General features: G+C 34.7%; 1 pseudogene; it reads right to left on the bottom strand.

The window, feature by feature from the left end:
* Window positions 1-9,137, bottom strand: part of LOC119530487 — a 30,880-nt pseudogene extending 21,743 nt beyond the window's left edge.
* Window positions 9,138-17,898: the final 8,761 nt, after the last annotated feature.

Genomic DNA, 17,898 nt, shown 5'->3' with positions numbered 1-17,898 from the left:
AGAAACCATGAAATGGGTTCAGCTTAAACAATGGGAATTTATTTGCTTAGAGTTTTGAGGGTGAGAAAATGTCCAAATCATAGCATCATCAAGGCTATTCTTTCTTCCTGCAGAATGGCTGCTGGCACTCCTTGGCTCCTCTGTCACACGGCAAGGTACCGGGGGGTGTGTGCTGATCTCTCCCTTCTGTTCCGAGTTTTCTTGATTTCAGCTTCTTATTTCTGTGGCTTTCTCTCTCTCTGTGTATTCATCCCATTTATAAAAGACTCTAGTAAGAGGTTAAGTCCCATCCTGAGTGAGGTGAGTCACACCTTACCTGAAGTAGCCTCATCAAAAGATCCTACTTACAATGGGTTTACACCCACACGAATGGATTAGATTGAAGAACATGTTTTTTCCTGGGGTACAAACAGCTTTAAAATACCATAATCCACCCTTTGGGCCAGAATAAAACATGTTCTTTCTATGTGCAAAAGACATTCATTCCATCACAATATCCCCAAAACCTGAAGCCATTTCAGTAACAAAACTAAGGACGAAGTCTCATCAAAATCAGCTATAAGTGTGGTCTGTCCTGGAGCACAATTCCCCTCTGTCTGTGGACCTGTGAAACCTAGAGAACAAGTTACCTGCTTCCAATATACAAAGGAGGGACATGCATAGGATAAACATTTCCATTCCAGAAGGGAGAAATTGGAAGAAAAACAGGAGTCACAGGTCCCAGACAATTCCAAAACCTTGCAAGCCATATTCCATTAGATTTCAAGATCTCAGAGTCTTCTGTGGAACGAAGTTTTGGGCCCAATGAAGCAGCAGCCCCAACCTTTCCCAGTGCTTACACAGGGGGCCATGCTCTCACCAAACACTGGGGTGAAGGTTCCACCCTCTTGGGACATCAAGGTGGTGGCCAGACTCTCCACAATCCCCCAAGCATCCGAGAAAACTGGGTGTTAACACTCATCCTGAGCAATGGGGTGGAAGGCCCACCCTCTACAAGCATCTGGGCAAACTCTCCCTTTCCACACACATGGGTGGGTCTGCTTTCTTGGCCTGAGAAGATGTCTTTGTTCCAGACCTCAGCTTCCAAGGCCCTACCTTTGAAGTGATTTTTCTTTCAAAGTGTCCCTTTTAGTCCAGGCTGGCAGTAGTTCCATGCATACATATTTCACAAACAACTTGCCGGTTTTGCGTGTAGTACACAGGGGTCCAACTGTCACTCCGTAGGACCTTCCACAGATTCTTCTGAGAAAACTGCTCTGCCAATCCTGATTTGAACTGACGTGGCTGACTGGATACATTTTCAGTCAGTCCTTCACATGGAGCACTATTCTCTGGGGACTCATTTTCCGGAAGCTCAGAATTTTCCAAACCATCAAATTCTGATTTCTTTTTGTCCAGGAATTGAGTTCTCAGCTTATCCTTTCCCTCTCACATTTTATCAGAAGCTACAAGGAGAAACTAGGCTGTTCTTTCCCATTTAGCTTGGAAATCAATACAGGCAAATATTCAATCTCATTTCTTTCCAATTCTGCCTTCCACCTGACATCAGAACTCAATTTTGCCAAGTTCTTTCCACTTTAAAACAAGGACACCCTTTCTTATACTTTCCAATGGCACATTCTTCATTTCTGTCAAAGACCTCATTGGAAATACCTTTAACATCCATATTTCTACCAACAGTCTATTCAAAGCAACCTATGCCTTTTATATCTAGTGTCCCACAATTCTTACAGCTTCTACCCATTACCTAATTCAAAAGCTGTTTCTACATTTTTGGTCTTTATAATAGCAGCACCCTACCCCTCCCCTGGTACCAAAGTCTGTTTTAGTTTCCTAGGCTGCTCAAAGCAGATACCACGAAACGGGTTCAGCTTAATTAATGGGAATTTACTTACTTTGAGTTTTGAGGCTGGGAAAATATCCAAATCAAGATGATGCTTTCTTTCCAAAGACCAGCTGCTGGCACTTCTTTTCTTGGCTCCCCTGTCACATGGCAAGGCACGTGACGGTGTGTGCTGATCTTTCCCTTCTCTTTCAGGTTTTCTTGATTTCAGCTTCTTGCTTCTGTGGCTTTCTCTCTGTATGTATTCATTCAGTTCATAAAGGACTCTAGTAAAAAGATTAAGTCCCATCCTTAACTGACACCTTAACTGAAGGTGACTCATCAAAAGGTCCTCCTTACAATAGATTTACACCTACAGGAATCAGTTAGACTAAAGAACATGTTTTTTTCTGGGGTTCATACAACTTCAAACCACCACAGCCACCAACATTAAAAGAAAATTAAGGTATTTTTATCAAAAGAACTGAATAACTGCTGTTTCATTAAAGATTGATAAATGGATTATTTTTTAAAGCCACATGATGTTAGAAAAATAGCCAAGAAAAAGCTGTTATTCTACCAGTTAATTCAAAGGTTTACAAAGTCATATTTATAAGAGATATAATTTCATATTTGTCAAGTGTACACAGACAAAATATATCTATAATTCTTTTGGGAATTATGACAGCCAACAGTATTTCTTAAACAAAATACTGTTAAATTAATTAAAGTATTTTGACATGTTTTAGATACTCCAGTCCTATTATTTTACTCTAGCATGACAACAACATTTACATGGTTGTGGTAAATACATTCAGTATGTGTTGGTTCCACTCTAGGGTATTAACAAACCTGTAGTACTTTTATTAAACAGAGTTCTAGCAGTTAAGGTGTTAGAAAAATTTTTTAAAATAACTCTTAGTTTAGTACAATCTGAATAGGACTGTTGGTGCCCTAATGTTCTCTATACATATATATATAGGAAATAAAACATCAAAAGCATTTTCAAATGTTCTCTTTCCAAGTGGTCTATGCCTACGCCATAGAAATTTCAGGTATCTCTACTGAGAGCTGATGGTGTTTATAAGGGTGGTGGTGTTTACCTCTTATGTGTTGAGCCCTGAATTCCAGATGTCTCTGCAGCATTAAGAGATTGTAAAAATCCCTGCTTAGTATTTCAGCTTATTAGCAACCTCTTTCTGAATGGTTTTCTTTTCTTGTTCTCCGCCTACATAGCATTTAACAAATCTCTTAAGGGATAATTTCATGCAGAATGTTAGAACCACTTTTCTTTGATCTGTTTTGCTCAGGAATCATTGTCCCTCAAAGCCTCACTTTCTGACTGCCTTGGTTTGTTTTCTGATGCCCCTCTTTAAAACTGGCTTTATAGCTATTCTGATGAGAGGTGTAGTTTGATGCAAGCTACTCAAAGAGCCTGAAACAGTCAACTGGAGGTATATCTATATTGATATTGATATTGATATCAATATAGATATAGATATTGATATAGATATAAACATATATAGTATGGATTTTTTGTAATGGGGAAGGGCAGTTAAGCATGAGCTTCATTAGAGCCAATAGCAGAGTAAAAGCTGTTACTTTAATTATTGCTTTGGACTCTGATAAAATGTTTTAATTTTATTCTTGACCACTTAGCCTTTCTTGTAAGACAGACTTTTCTAAAGTTATAAAACTCCAGACCTTCTAATGAAGGTCCTTATTCTTGAAGAAGAAATCCACTCTTTAAACTACCCCCAAAATCTTTGATGTTTCTTTCTGTTGCTTGGGTTTTGCTCACTGGAAAGCATGGTTCCTCAGGGTCTCCAGTACAGTTTTATAATTTCTAAGTTGAAATCACTGTTAAAAGGACATATTGTGGGACCTAGAGAATAACTTTAATACCTTCAATTTTATAAAGATATTTGTTTATTTGCTTTTAGGACCTAACTTTTTACATTGACAATTTACTTTATAATAAGTTTTTGGCATCCGTTTTATATTAATAATGATTCTGTAGGAGGAAAGTATAGTCTGTTTTACAACAGTTTGTTTCATAAAGCAATTTCTTGAAAAATATTGAAATAAGCTTTTCAAACACTTTAATCTTTAAAACTCATTTATAATCAAATATTATATATTAAAACATAAATATGTAATATAAACTATATGTATAGTACATAAAAATATGAAATAACATGATAGCATCAGAAATCATATCCATATTGTACATCCAATGCTAAGTATTATTTCTTCACTTTTCCTAGCAGGTGTTGTATCTATGTACCTATTGCTGCTGTGCTAGAGTGAGATAATGTTTCCAAGAGGGAGGTAATGTGTCCACAGCATTAAGTATCTGTAAGTCTAAAAATACATGCAAATGTTTGTAATTTTTGTTTGAAAATGATTTCCATAATTTGTTATAATTATATTCAAGAAATAGTCATAGATATTATATTGTTAAATAGTCTTGTAGATGTATAAGGTCTATGTTCACTGAGCAAAGTCACAGTCCTGTATATTTTGCCCTTACTTTATTTGCCAGCTAGATGAAAATTCTTTGTTCTCATGAGAAAGACAACATTCAGAGCCTGTATATTTTTTCATACCTGATGTCCATCATTTAAATAAGCTATTAAAAAAAAGAATGCCAGGAAACAGAACAAATGCCTGAAAATTAGAAAAAAATAATTGAAAACCCTACAGTTACAGAAATACTGGAGTGTGGTGTATGGACTTTCAAACTATGATTTAAAAGTTATCAAAAGATAGGAAAAGAGAGAATTCCACTACTGTGTTGAAATCTATGAAAATTATCAATTGGAAGTTGTCAAAGAGAAAAATACAATAAATGAAATGAATTTAACACAAGAGGTACTTAGTAACCTAGAAAAATAATTCAAAAGAAATACTCCAAATTGAAGCATGATAGACAAAAAAAAGATAAAAAAATTACAGGAAAGAATATTAAATGTATGTGGGCCATAGTGTAAAGGTCTAACATGAATTGGAGTCCAAGTAAAAGAGGAAAGGGATAACAGGGAAGAAACGATATTTAAAGAGATAAACTGATAAAAGACATCAAACCACACATTTAAGAAAGCCAGTGAATCCCAAAAAGGATAAAAACAAACAAACAAACAAAAAACACATTTAGACATAGCAATGTAAAAATTACTGAAAGCAAAGACAAATGGATAATCTTAATAACAGAGATGAAACACATATTACCTGTCAAAGGGCAACAAAAAAACTGATAACTAACTTTTCAAAGACACAGCACAAATAGAATTCAATCCTGCTGGACAACTCTGACAGACAGTACAGAACATACCTCAGAGTCATTCCAAGCAAGGAAGTGAGGTAGTTGAAAGCTGGGCTATTTTTTAGTTAAATTGTTAACTCCCTGATATCTCAGCCTTCTCTATGCACAGATAAAGCAGGCTTTAGCAAGCAGAAAAAGCCCTGAGGCAACTACTTGCAGAAACTTGCTATTGGAAGACCTTTGGTGGGCAGTGTTGGCTACAAGGGATTTAAAATGTTTGTAGACTTTTAAAAATGACAAAAATAGCATGTAATGAAGAAGAGGGGAAAAAATGGAGGTAAAATGTGGTAATGTCCATGCATTATTCAGAAATTGTTAAATGTGTAAATCAAGGTAGTCTGTAATAAGTCTAGAATACAATAACCATTAAATAATAAATAGAACTAATATAAACATTTTATATTAAAATATGGGAAATATTGAAATAATAATGAAAGAATTATAACTAACAATCCATCACAGTGGCCAAAATTGAATGACAGAAAATGATTAACTCAGAAGAGGACAAGAAGAGGGGAACAAAAAAGACCAGATAGTACAAATTGTAGATGGCAGATTTAAACCTTAATTTATTAGTAATTATGTTAAACATTAATGGGATTGTACTGATTTGAATCCATTATGTCCTGCACAAAACCCATGTTTTTGATGCAATGTTGTGGGGGAAGACTTATTAGTCTTTTGATTAGGGTGGAACCTTTTGATTAGGTTGTTTCCATGACGATGTGACCCACCCAAATGTAGGTGAGACTTTTTGATTAGGTCATTTCATGAAGGTGTGACCTCACCCATTCAGGGTGGGTCTTAATTAGATCACTGGAGTCCTTTAGAAGAGCTCACAGAGAGAAGGAGCTCAGAGAAGCTAGCAAGACAGTTTGGAGAGAAGCTAAAATATGTAATCTAGAGTTTGCCCCTGGGAGAAGCTACAAGCCGTCACAGAGCCAGATGCTTAGAGATGCTGGGAGAAGAGAGAAGGACATTTGGAGAAGCTAAGCTAAGAAATGAAGCACACAGTTTCATCCAGGGAAGCTAAGAGAGGAACCCCAGACACTTAGAGAGAAATGCCCTGGGAGAACAAGCAAGGATGCAAGGAGGCTGAGAGAGAGAAGCTAAGAGAGACAAAAGCCCAGAGACATTTTGAAGAAAGCCATTTTGAAACCAGAACTTGGGAGCAAAGGACAAGCAGACACCAGCCACATGCCTTCCCAGCTGACAGAAGTGTTCCAGATGCCACTGGCCTTTCTTAAGTGAAGGTATCCTCTTGTTGATGCCTTAGTTTGAATATTTATATGGCTTTAGGACTGTAAATTTGTAACTGAATAAATTCCCTTTTAAAAGCCAATCCATTTCTGGTATTTTGCATAATGGCAGCTTTAGCAAACTGGAACAGGGATACATGTTACAATTAAAGACACTGGATTGGGTCAAAGGAAAAACAAAACAATAGAAAATGAACAAAAACCCAAATATATGTTGCCTAAAGGAGGCACAGTGTAAACGGAAGAATTCAAATAGTTTGAAAATGAAGACTAATCACAAGAGCACCAGGATAGTCATACAAACTTCAAAGTAGACTTTCAGGTAAGAAATACTAGTAGAAATAAACAGTAACATTTTGTAATATCAAAGCAAGCATAAATCACTTATCTTGTCAGTTTTTTAGTTCACAATTACTTGTTACCTTGGAAAAACATTCCTTCCCAATGAAATTAGAAATATTCTATTAGGGCTCAACAATTAGTAGGATATTATAGTGATTTTAAGAAAAATGACTCTGAAAATCTCATATGTTTGTTCACAGACATGCAAGAGTCTTATTGGCATATATTACAAACAAATAAAACATATTTATTCACAGTTATTGACACCAGAATACGTTTCATTAATTTAACAAACTGTTGAGGCACTATATGTTGCATATGGGAAATTATGACTTGCTGAACATGATATTATAAGTGATTTTAAAAAATGTTTCAATCTATTCTGTCATTGTAATTAATTTTCTTATCTTTCTTTACCTTGCTCTTCACTTTCTTTATCTTTTGTAACATGTGCCTTACAGACGCTTACACTAATCATTTGCTTTCCTACCTCAACATTCAGGTTACTGACCTGATAAAGAAAAAAGTTCACAATAATGCAGAGTTTATGCCTCTATGAAGTCATGAAATCCAAAATCAAGTAGATCCTAAATGCATATTCCTATTTGTGGGTAGAGATGTCTATAAATGGCCATTAGATAAATCTTTTATTTGCTTTGTTCAAATATTCTGTATTCTTATTATAATTTATCAATTGATTAATTTATCAATTTCTGAAAAAAAATACATTAAAATTTACCAGGTCTATGAACAACTGATTGTACACTTTGAAGGACTGTATGTTATGTGAATAAATCCCAATAAAATTACATTTATAAAAATTTACCAGGTGTTGTATTTTGTAATTTTTCCTTATAATTTTTCAATTTACTTTATGTATTTTGTAGCTAGGTTTTTATCACTTAGAAGTTATTTTTTTGCTTCTGTTTCAGTTTGCTAAAGCTGCTGGAATGCAGTATACTAGAAATGAGTTGGCTTTTTCAATGGGGATTTGTTAGGTTACAAATTTACAGTTCTATTGCCATGAATATGTACAAATTAAAGCATCAAGAGGAGGATACCTTCTCTGAGGAAAGGTTGCTGGTATCTGTGTTCCTTTGTCACACGAGAAGGCGCATGGCTATGTCTGCTGGTCCTTCTCTTCAGGATTGTTTTCAAAATGTCTCTGTTTCTGTGGGTCCTTCTTGCTTCTCCTGGGGCATTCTCTTTCTAACTCCCTTTCCCAATAAGCTCTTTTAAAGGACTCCAGTACAGGATTAAAATCTGCCTTGAATGGGCTAGGTCACATCTCAATTGAAATAGCCTAACCAAAAGGTCCCACCCATAATAGGTCAGCACCCACAAGAATGGATAAAAAAAGATGGCATTTTCTGGGGTACATAACATTTCCAAACCAGCACATCAGCCAGTATCTAGTACTCTTAAAATAGATTACAATATTTACTTTTAGGTTGTCTTTTTCTAGCTTCCTCTCAGGCCTCTTCAAACTTCTAATGTATGTGCCAGAATATTTAACTAATGCTATTTTCTCAAATTTATCATGAACATTCTTGCTTTTGTAAATGGCATCCTGTTTGTCTAGATTAGAATACATTTCCCCATCATTTTATATATTTCTTCTGGTTAATATTTAAGTATTTTTCATATCTTGACTAAGATCCAGTCTTGCCTTATATCCCATGGGGACAGATATGCCATTTTTGTTTTCTGAAACTCCCTGTATTTTGAATGAGAGAGGATAGAATTATTTCTTTTGAAAGAGCCTGCCTCTTTTAACCTTTGAATCATCATCACTAAGCCCTGTGTTATATAGAGAAGCTTCATAGTTACATAGTGGAGAGATAAATGCATGAACAAATTGGACAATTTTGTCCCTGTCCTTAAGGAAGCTTGCAACCTAGTGACATTACATAAATAAATACACACACTCACACCCATATATCCATATACATACCAAAGAAGTAAGAAAAGGGGAGAGTAAAGGTAATGGTGGTAAAGATTCACAGGTTTAGAATATGAGCTTATGATACCTCATGATTCCTCATGGCTGTAAATGAAAACATTGATGTTATGAAGTTAGCTCCTTTTAATTTTTTACCAACATCCTGGTAAAGAGAGTTCTACCTTTATTTGGAATTAAAAGAACAGATTATATGGAAATGTCACTTTAAAATCATCTCATAATTTCAAAAATAATTTTTCCGATACACTGTTATATGACTTATTTAGGTTGGAAAGGCTCATGTTGAAATCTTCCTGATCTCTGTAAACCCAAATCAACTCACCCTTTAAGTCCAGTCTTTTCTGAGCCTCCAAGTAAATATAACACTCCTTTGTGTTTCTCTTGAGGCTCTTACCTAAGGCCACTTTGTTTTATGCAGGTAACCATTTTACGCAACTACTTAACTGATATCTAAGTCATTAGTTCCTAAGGCAGAAACAATTGTGATTTATTCATCTTTTTATTTCCTACAATAACTAGCACAATTGCTTGCACATTTTAGGTGCACTATTATCAAATTAAACTTGGATTTTGTTTGGCTATTATACTATGTAGGGAGAAAAATATTAAGTTCAACAAAAAAAATTAGTAGAAACATATGACCACCTCTACTTTTTTGTACATCCTTTTCATTGGACAAAATGTTATGATAAAGAATTATGATCATAGAAACAAAATGTAACTGTGAATTTATTAAAAACAAACCATTTCAGACTATGGTGGTATAAACTCAGCTTTCAAATGAAATATCCCCAAAAGCCACTAGTAAGCAACATTATTTTATTTTATGGCACACAACAAAGCATTATATAAAATATTACAAACTCCTACATATTTACCTGACAGCTGGGTTATGGTCACTGTGGTGATTATAATTTCAAATTCATAACACATATTCAATAGTTCAACATCTATACTGCTCTGAGGTAAGGTTTGTACATAATAATTATATTTTATTTTTTGTTTAATTTTGGAAAAAAATGCTTACACTTCATGAGCAAAATAAATTGTATACAGATGGAGATATATTTTCCCCATGTAGCTCTAGGCCATTTGCTTGTATAAGAATACGGGCAGAGACTTCACTAATTAATTGTTCAGATGTATTCTGGGGGCTTGATTCATTTCCCATTTCCTTATGGACTCACTATACAGCATCAAGAAAGTTCCTTAGTTCATCTTAGAAAACACTGTCATTACAAAATAATGATGACAGTGGCCATTTTTGAAATGAAATAGCAGGAGTGTATATTTAAGGTTTCTTTTTAAGTAGAGAATTGCTAGATAATTATGAATTTGGAGCCAAATTTAGACACAATTATTCTGGTGGTAAAGTTAATTTGAGGAAAGATATCTATTATTTATTCTTTTCCTACCTCCTGTCTCCTGTCCCCAGTCTCTCTCTCATTTTACACTGTTCTCAGAGATTTTATTCTCAGTTAAGGTAAGAATGATTACTGACAATTTAAAAAATTACCCCTGGAAGGAACAATTTTATTTTCTTAAGAATATACATGATTTTAATGAAAGAGGTGAGTGGCTTCTATTTATTTTCTAGATTTGAGCAGTTGTGTGTCTAAGTATAAATATGTATATGTTGAAGCCTATTTGCTCGGCACCTTTGAAGTTCAGTATTTAACATTGGTTAATTTAAGAATGATTATGGATAGAGAATGGTGTTAAAAATCTCAAAAATAAAAGTGAGCAAAGCAGAGTAGGTTCTGCTCTCATGGAATTTGTAATCTGGGATGAGGATAGTGAGAATAAATTAACCAAATAGTCAAATAACCTAAAAGACACACACACACACACATTTAAGTATGTATGTATTTGCCATAAGTGATGTGGTGCTCAATGGAGGGTGATAAAGATTCATATAAGCAGGGGACCTAACCTGATCTGTGGGCCAGGAGGGTTTCTGTGAGAGTGTCACCTGAAGTTGTAGGATTAAGATGTTCATCTATATTGGACAATAAAGCAAGTCTTACTCATATGATGTTAAGATTTGGGTAAAATAAAAGTACTTGAAAAAAATAAATGTGTCATAGAGAATGAGAAAAGAAATTGTAATCAAGTTGGATAAAATACATATAAAGAACACTTTATTCTCAAAATGGCTTGAGAGGCTATTAATAATCTATTATAATAATTTTACAGTATTGTATAAAATGTAAGAGTAGGGTCTAGTCTGATCTTTCCTGAAGTGAGCACCATAAAAGATAACACAACATAGCATGATGAAGTAAGTTTGGGAAATACTGTTTATCTTTTACCTAACTCTCCAACCATCCTCTGGAGATTCACAATAAATGAATGCTCATTAAGGCACCTGTATATATCACATTTGCCAACAATTTCTGCAGTAAAGAAACCTGTGTAAGTTTTTCAACAAAATGTAATTTTTCTTTTTTCTTAGTATTTATATTAAATAATACAATTGTATATGATGTAACACAATTTTGGAATGTTGACCTAGTCCTATCACATCATTTCACAGATGACAATTACATGATCCTGGGAAGTTAAAAAATCTCCCAAGATATACGTATTTTGTGATATAGCCACGTTAGAAGCAAGATGCCCTAACTTCAAAACCCTCGTTCTGTCCCTTATATCATTTGAATATATATTGTTATATCTTTTCTTGATTTACTTAGGTATAAATCTTTAATAGAATGTTCACCTAAATTTGAATTTAATAAATAAGTCTATGTCAACATACAATCCTAGTATTAACCAAGGCAGTAGTTACTATTCTTTTATACAAATAAGTTCATATGTCACCACTTTATATGCATATATATGAAGTGATCAATTGGATGTCTAATTCCTCATTCTACCTATCAGGGAAAAAAAGGAGAGCCAAATTGATAGTCTTTTGCTCATTAAGGCTTCATGACTAGCTGTGAAATGTTGTTAATGAACTTTTATTGGATTACTGTCCTTCAGGCCTTCTGAAAGCTTTCAGGATCCTGTGAACATATGCTGCAATGTAACTGGTTCCCAAGGCAGTCATAAATGTGGATCCTGTAAAGAGCAGCCAGCCAAACTCACAGATACTTATCTTTCATGTGGACACTCGGTGTAAATAGAGGGAGTTTAAAGAATTTTTTCATAGTAGTCACTGGCTTAATTGAGTAGCAACATTTAAAAGAATGAAAAGGCAGAAATAGTCAAAGCAACAATGAACTGGAATATTCTACCAAGTGTTTTCTTCAAAATAGTGATGCACATAATTAACACAGGTCCCAATAATAAATCTAATGCATGTAACTCTATCTCTATGAATAGAGTTCTGTTCTGTTTTCATAAGAGCAGGAAAGTGGATTTCCCTAAGTCAGGAAGTTTATTGATCAGATGGAGATATTTAGTAATTGATTTTCCAATTTTTGGAGTTAGAAGATGGCTTACCAAACTGGGAGAAGAAGCCCTACTCAAAAGCAGCAGGGAAATTGTGGTCTGAGTAGCAGCAAAGCTCCATATTGCTAATTTTCTACAATATTAGTGCTTCTTTGAACTGATCTTTTTATTGCCATTCTCTGAGCCCTGGTAATACCACCATCACCCTAATCTTGCAAATGAGCACATAATACTAGATCTCTGATCAACTTGTACTCTACCGATTTCTTTTACCATTCCATAGTTTATTGCTTAAAACCAGTATTATTTAGAAAATTTTGAGTAATATTAATTTTTCTCCTGTCTTCCTTAAGATCATTAGACATAAATATGCAATAGTTTTAAAAAGTAGCCTTTTCAGTTTGTTTTCTCTCCTGTTCCTTTCATCTGCATTAAAATTAACACTGAATTCTATTTTCTTACCACAGGAAACCATTGTCATCATATGAAATCTTGCTTGATTTCAAGAACATCCATATACATTCCAGTGCATTGCCAGTCTGTAATTTGCTTTATTCTTTGACACAGCTACTCTCTTGCTGAGCTTGTTCATCTCATGGTCTCAGCCTAAATTTGTACACATTATTTCCCTTTGTCATTTATGTATATGTTATACAGGCCCATTCGTTTGTGGAGAAAATCATTCCTTTCTCATTTTCTTACCTAAATCTTCCTTATCCTTCCAGATTTTTTTCCCCTTGTAATTGCCTTTAATCATTCTGGCATTTGTTATTCTTATCATCCTTTAAATCCTAATGCATTTTTGCCCTTCTGTATAAATTACCCTTTGATGTTATGCTGTGAATTTTGCTAATTATTTCGTTTGCGTTGTTTTACCTCTTCATCCTGGTTTGCATATGTTTTAAGATTTGTTTCTCTTATACTTCCTTTATTTATCTTTTACACACTTTCCTTATAGCTTGCATAATGATGAGAAAATAATGTGTGCTCACAAATCCTTGTTGATTGATTGATTGAAATAATTGCATACCATCAGGTTGTTTTTGTCAGTAGCTGACAAGATCAGGTTTTAGAGATCCAGTTAAATGCCTAGTGATCAACCTGCCAAGAGCTGATGCAAACGGAAGCCATCACCCTGAGAGTCAGACAACTAATTAGCTCGAAAGGGACTGCCATATATTACAAATTCTCTTTATGGATTTTGATGAATTGCAGTAAGATTGATTTATTCTTTTGTATTCAAATGATATTTATGATGTGTATAGAAAGAGCATCACATTTTAAATGTATTAAAATTTTCACTCATTTTCCTAAAATTGTCACTTTAATTTACTATTAAAAAGTTTTTTTTTTTAAATCACATGATTTTTGGCTAAAACCCTGTTCTACACAGAGCAAGAGAAATAGAATGATTTTTATGGAAAGCTGAAAAATTGTAAGCTTATAGAGACAATGATATTCTATGGTAAACTAAATTTCTACATAATAAATTAGCTTAAATGAAATTGTAGCAGTACTCTATTTTCTAAAAATAGTTTTATTTCTTTAGATACCCGATTTTTAAAAAAATCATATATAATTTAACAGTTAATTATGAGTTCCAAATGAAAGAAATGCCACAAAACCAGATCATATTTTTATTTTCAGGTTCTGCTAAACATATCTTTTGAAATATGAGGGTAAAATTAATAAATCTAAATTTTATTATGAGAATTTATACATTATAAATATTCTTCCACATTAAGGCAAAGTATAGCATATGAATATTCACTTTCCATTTGACTTTGAACTATTATCAATTTTTGGTTGCTTGTATTCTTCATTCTCAAAGATTTGTCCTTTTCACTGACTTTAAGCTTTATTGATCCTTTTAATTCTCAGCTATTTTATTTTACTTTGGAAATAATTTTCAATTTTTTGTCCTTTCTCTTCCTTTGGATATTTTATTTCTCTGTAGGGAGAAATATAGTTGATTTTCTACATTTTTCAGAGTCTGTTTATTTTCTTTCCATGCTCTTTATTTTGTGACCCCAGCCCCACCCACACTTGCTCTGTATTAACCTCAACACACTCCAGAATATATTGCCTGGGAAATATAAACATAGTCACAGACACTCAACTATTGGGGAAGAAATAATTTTCTTGTTTTATAGTGGTTCTCAACTATTAGTATTATGTTTTTCTTTTTAAATTAGGGCTTAAATTTAATCCACTTTTCTTATCAAAGGAGAAAGAAAATTATACTTCCATAGAATGGTGTTTTTGTCAAACAACTCTGTGAAGGAGTTATAGAAAAAGGGGGTGAGTGAATGGCAGGTTAGAATTTGTGGCAGATTAACACACTCCTGATAGACAAGCATATGGCTTTTCAAGTAGGCATATCGTATGTTCTTGTTTTGTTGATTTAGAAGAACTAGAGCTCTTATCTCTTTAGTAGTTGCTTTAAAACTGAATCTTGAATAAAATAGGTAATTTGGCTGTTTCACATGTGTATGGAACACAGGCGGTGGTCGTGTTTGATCATTTATATACTCAAGCAAAAACTCATTTTTACAAGTGTAACTGACACTCATATGTGCAAATGGCAATGTGAGGCTCTCCAGCCCTCATCTGAAAAAATATTGAGTAATTCCTGTTGTCTTAGGGTTAGTGCTTTCTCTTTAACTGATAAAGGTCAGCAGAGATTGATGCTATTTTTTGCTCTTTGGTGGTGATCCAGGTATATAAAAAGAGAACATCTGGATTTCCTTCCATTCAAGCCATGCTGAAAAGCTCTGTATGGTGTGTGTTTGTTTTTATAGATTCACACACATTCTCCAAATGTTATTTTCCAAGGCATACATGTTTCAAAACCATGAACATTATCTTATTAAGTGCTAAAATTATACAAAAGGTATTTTAAACTCCCAGGCAAAGTTCTGGTCCTGTGAATCAAGTCACTTTTCAAAAAATGTTTCATGCTCAATGTAACTCTAATTCCCCTTCTTCCTGGGGATCATGACATGGCACTGAGAAACACTCCAAAAATGTCTGTGTTCACTGCTTAATGATGATTTACAACTTTAAGGTGGGCTATTTTTGTAGTCTTTGAGGAAAAATAAAAAAAAACTTTAAACAAGGAAGCGTAATAGGACAAAATCCAGTTGCAATGTATGATATCTCCAGAAAACTTTCTTCTCAGAAACAACTAGGAATAGGGTAAATCCAAGTTGCTTGGAACTGGATAATAGAGACTAGAGAAAACCTCCACAAACGGTAAATTAAAGGGGGAAAAAAAACACCAAAAGAGAAGTAGGAGATCAGTGACTCAAACCTGCCAGTCTGGGCTCCACTCCCTCACTCAGTTCCATGAAGTGGCACACAGTGGCAGCATTCCAATCTGGGCACCTCCTGTCATGGTTGCAGACCACAAAGCCACTCACAGCAGTAACATTGTGTCCCTTGGACATTCAGGCACAAGGGTGCAAGAAAGATAGATGCAAAGCAAAGCCCAAGTGGTCAGCAAGCATGTGCACAAAAAGGGATCCCCAGGATACAAAAGAGACCCACTGTGAAGCGGTGTAGCATACACACTCAACACAGTCTCTAATTGTTGAGCACCTAAATGAAAAGAAATGAGTGCTTTTGAACACTTCTGGCTTCCTGGTGCAGTATACCCTAAGATGGAAGTTACCAGAAGCAGAAAAGCCTCATGGATAAAAAGGGAAAACTGAACTGCTGTAAGGCAGGGCAGGCCCCAGGACTGAAAATTGTAATGAAAAGGGGGCACTGAGTGTGGGAGAACAATTGGGAAAATCATAGCTGCTGGGAAGAAAATCTGCACAAAATAAACAAAATCACCCAGGACTCCTGAGAAAGGGAAAGAAAATCTTCTCCTAGAGGTGAAACAATTACACATAGAAAGCAAACTTAAAAGTTGTGCTGCCTGTGCAGGCAAGAAACAGATGCAGAAGATCTTTGAAAATCTGAACAGTTAAACACAGACTACCGTAAGGTGCAGTATAAGCTGGTCCAAGCACTGAAGAAGAGCCTTAACACACAGCCAATCTACAATAAAACACTAGGCAAGAGGGAGAAATTGACTTTTAGTGCTAGCACATAAAAATAATGAGATGTCCAGACATCAGGAAAAAAAATCAGAAGTCATGCTAAGAAACAAGAAAATATAGCTCATTCATGGAAACACATTCAAATTTCAGAGGAGATGTAGACTTTGGGACAACTAATCAAAAAATTCAAGCAAATCTCCTAAATCAATGAAAATATTTCAAGGAAAATATGGATAAAATGAATTAAATATGCATACACTGCTAAAGGGTAGTAAGTTGACAATGTATGAATAAAAAGAAGAATGAGAAAGTTTAAAAAAGAACATAAAAGAACTTATGATGATGAAAACCAAAATAATTGAGATCAAAATGCATTAGAGGCCTACAATGGCATATTTGGAAAGGGAGAAGAAAGAATCAGTGAACTAGAAGACATGACAATTGGAACAATTGAAATCATATGGTTAGAAAAACAGCAAGGAAGAGTATTTGAAGACATTCTCAGGAAAACTTCCCAACCCTTATAAAGCACATAAGTATGCAAATTAAAGATGTCCAATGAACATCAAATAGAATAAGTCCAAATAAACCTACCCTGAGACATATTCTGATCAGATTGCCAAATGCTGAAGAGAAGCAGCAAGGGAGAAGCAATTCACCACATACAAGGGGAATAACATAAGACTAATTATTGACCACTCAGTGAGCACCATGGAGGTGAGAAGGCAGTGGTATGGCATATTTAAAATTCTCAAAGAGAAAAACTGCCAGCCAAGAAATCTTTATCTAGCAAATCTCTCCTTGAAGATTTAGGGAGAGCTTAAAACGTTAAAAGAAAAACAATGCTGAATTGGTTAATAAGAGACTTGCCCTACAAGGAATTTTAAAGGGAGCTCTACTGGCTGAGAAAAAAAGACATGAGAGAGAGGTCTGGAGAGGGGAACAGAATTGAAGAGTTTTAGTAAGGGTATGTTAAAGGAAATAGAGAGGGAAAAAATAGATCTAACAAATAAAAACAAAAGGATAAGATGGCTGATTCAAGAACTGCCTTAACAATAATAACATTGAATGTAAATGGATTAAATTCACCAATTAAAAGATATAGATTGGCAGAATGGATTAAAAATATGAACCATAAATATGCTGTTTACAATAGACTTATATCCAGTGGCACAAAGAAATTGAAAGTGAAAGGATGGGGGAAAAAATATTTCATGCAAGCTACAGCCAAAAGAAAGCAGAGGTAGCGATATTAATTTCAGATAAAATAGATTTTAAATTCAAGGATGTCATAAGAGACAAAGAAGTACACTTTATACTATAAAAGGGACAATTCACGAAGAAGAAATAGCAATCATAAATGTTTATGTACCTGTTCTAGTTTGCTAATGCTGCCAGAATGCAAAACACCAGAGATGGACTGGCTTTTATAAAAGGGGGTTTGTTTGGTTACACAGTTACAGTCTTAAGGCCATAAAGTGTCCAAGGTAACACATCAGCAATTGGGTACCTTCACTGGAGGATGGCCAATGGTGTCCGGAAAACCTCTGTTGTCTGGGAAGGCATGTGGCTGGCATCTGCTCCAAAGTTTTGGTTTCAAAATGGCTTTCTCCCACGACGTTCCTCTCTAGGCTGCAGTTCCTCAAAAATGTCACTCTTAGTTGCACTTGGGGTATTTGTCCTCTCTCAGCTTCTATAGAGCAAGAGTCTGCTTTCAATGGCTGTTTTCAAACTGTCTC

Source organism: Choloepus didactylus, chromosome 3 (genome assembly GCF_015220235.1).
Source record: "Choloepus didactylus isolate mChoDid1 chromosome 3, mChoDid1.pri, whole genome shotgun sequence".
Classification (NCBI taxonomy): domain Eukaryota; kingdom Metazoa; phylum Chordata; class Mammalia; order Pilosa; family Megalonychidae; genus Choloepus; species Choloepus didactylus.
This window is presented reverse-complemented; position numbering and strand designations above follow the sequence as displayed.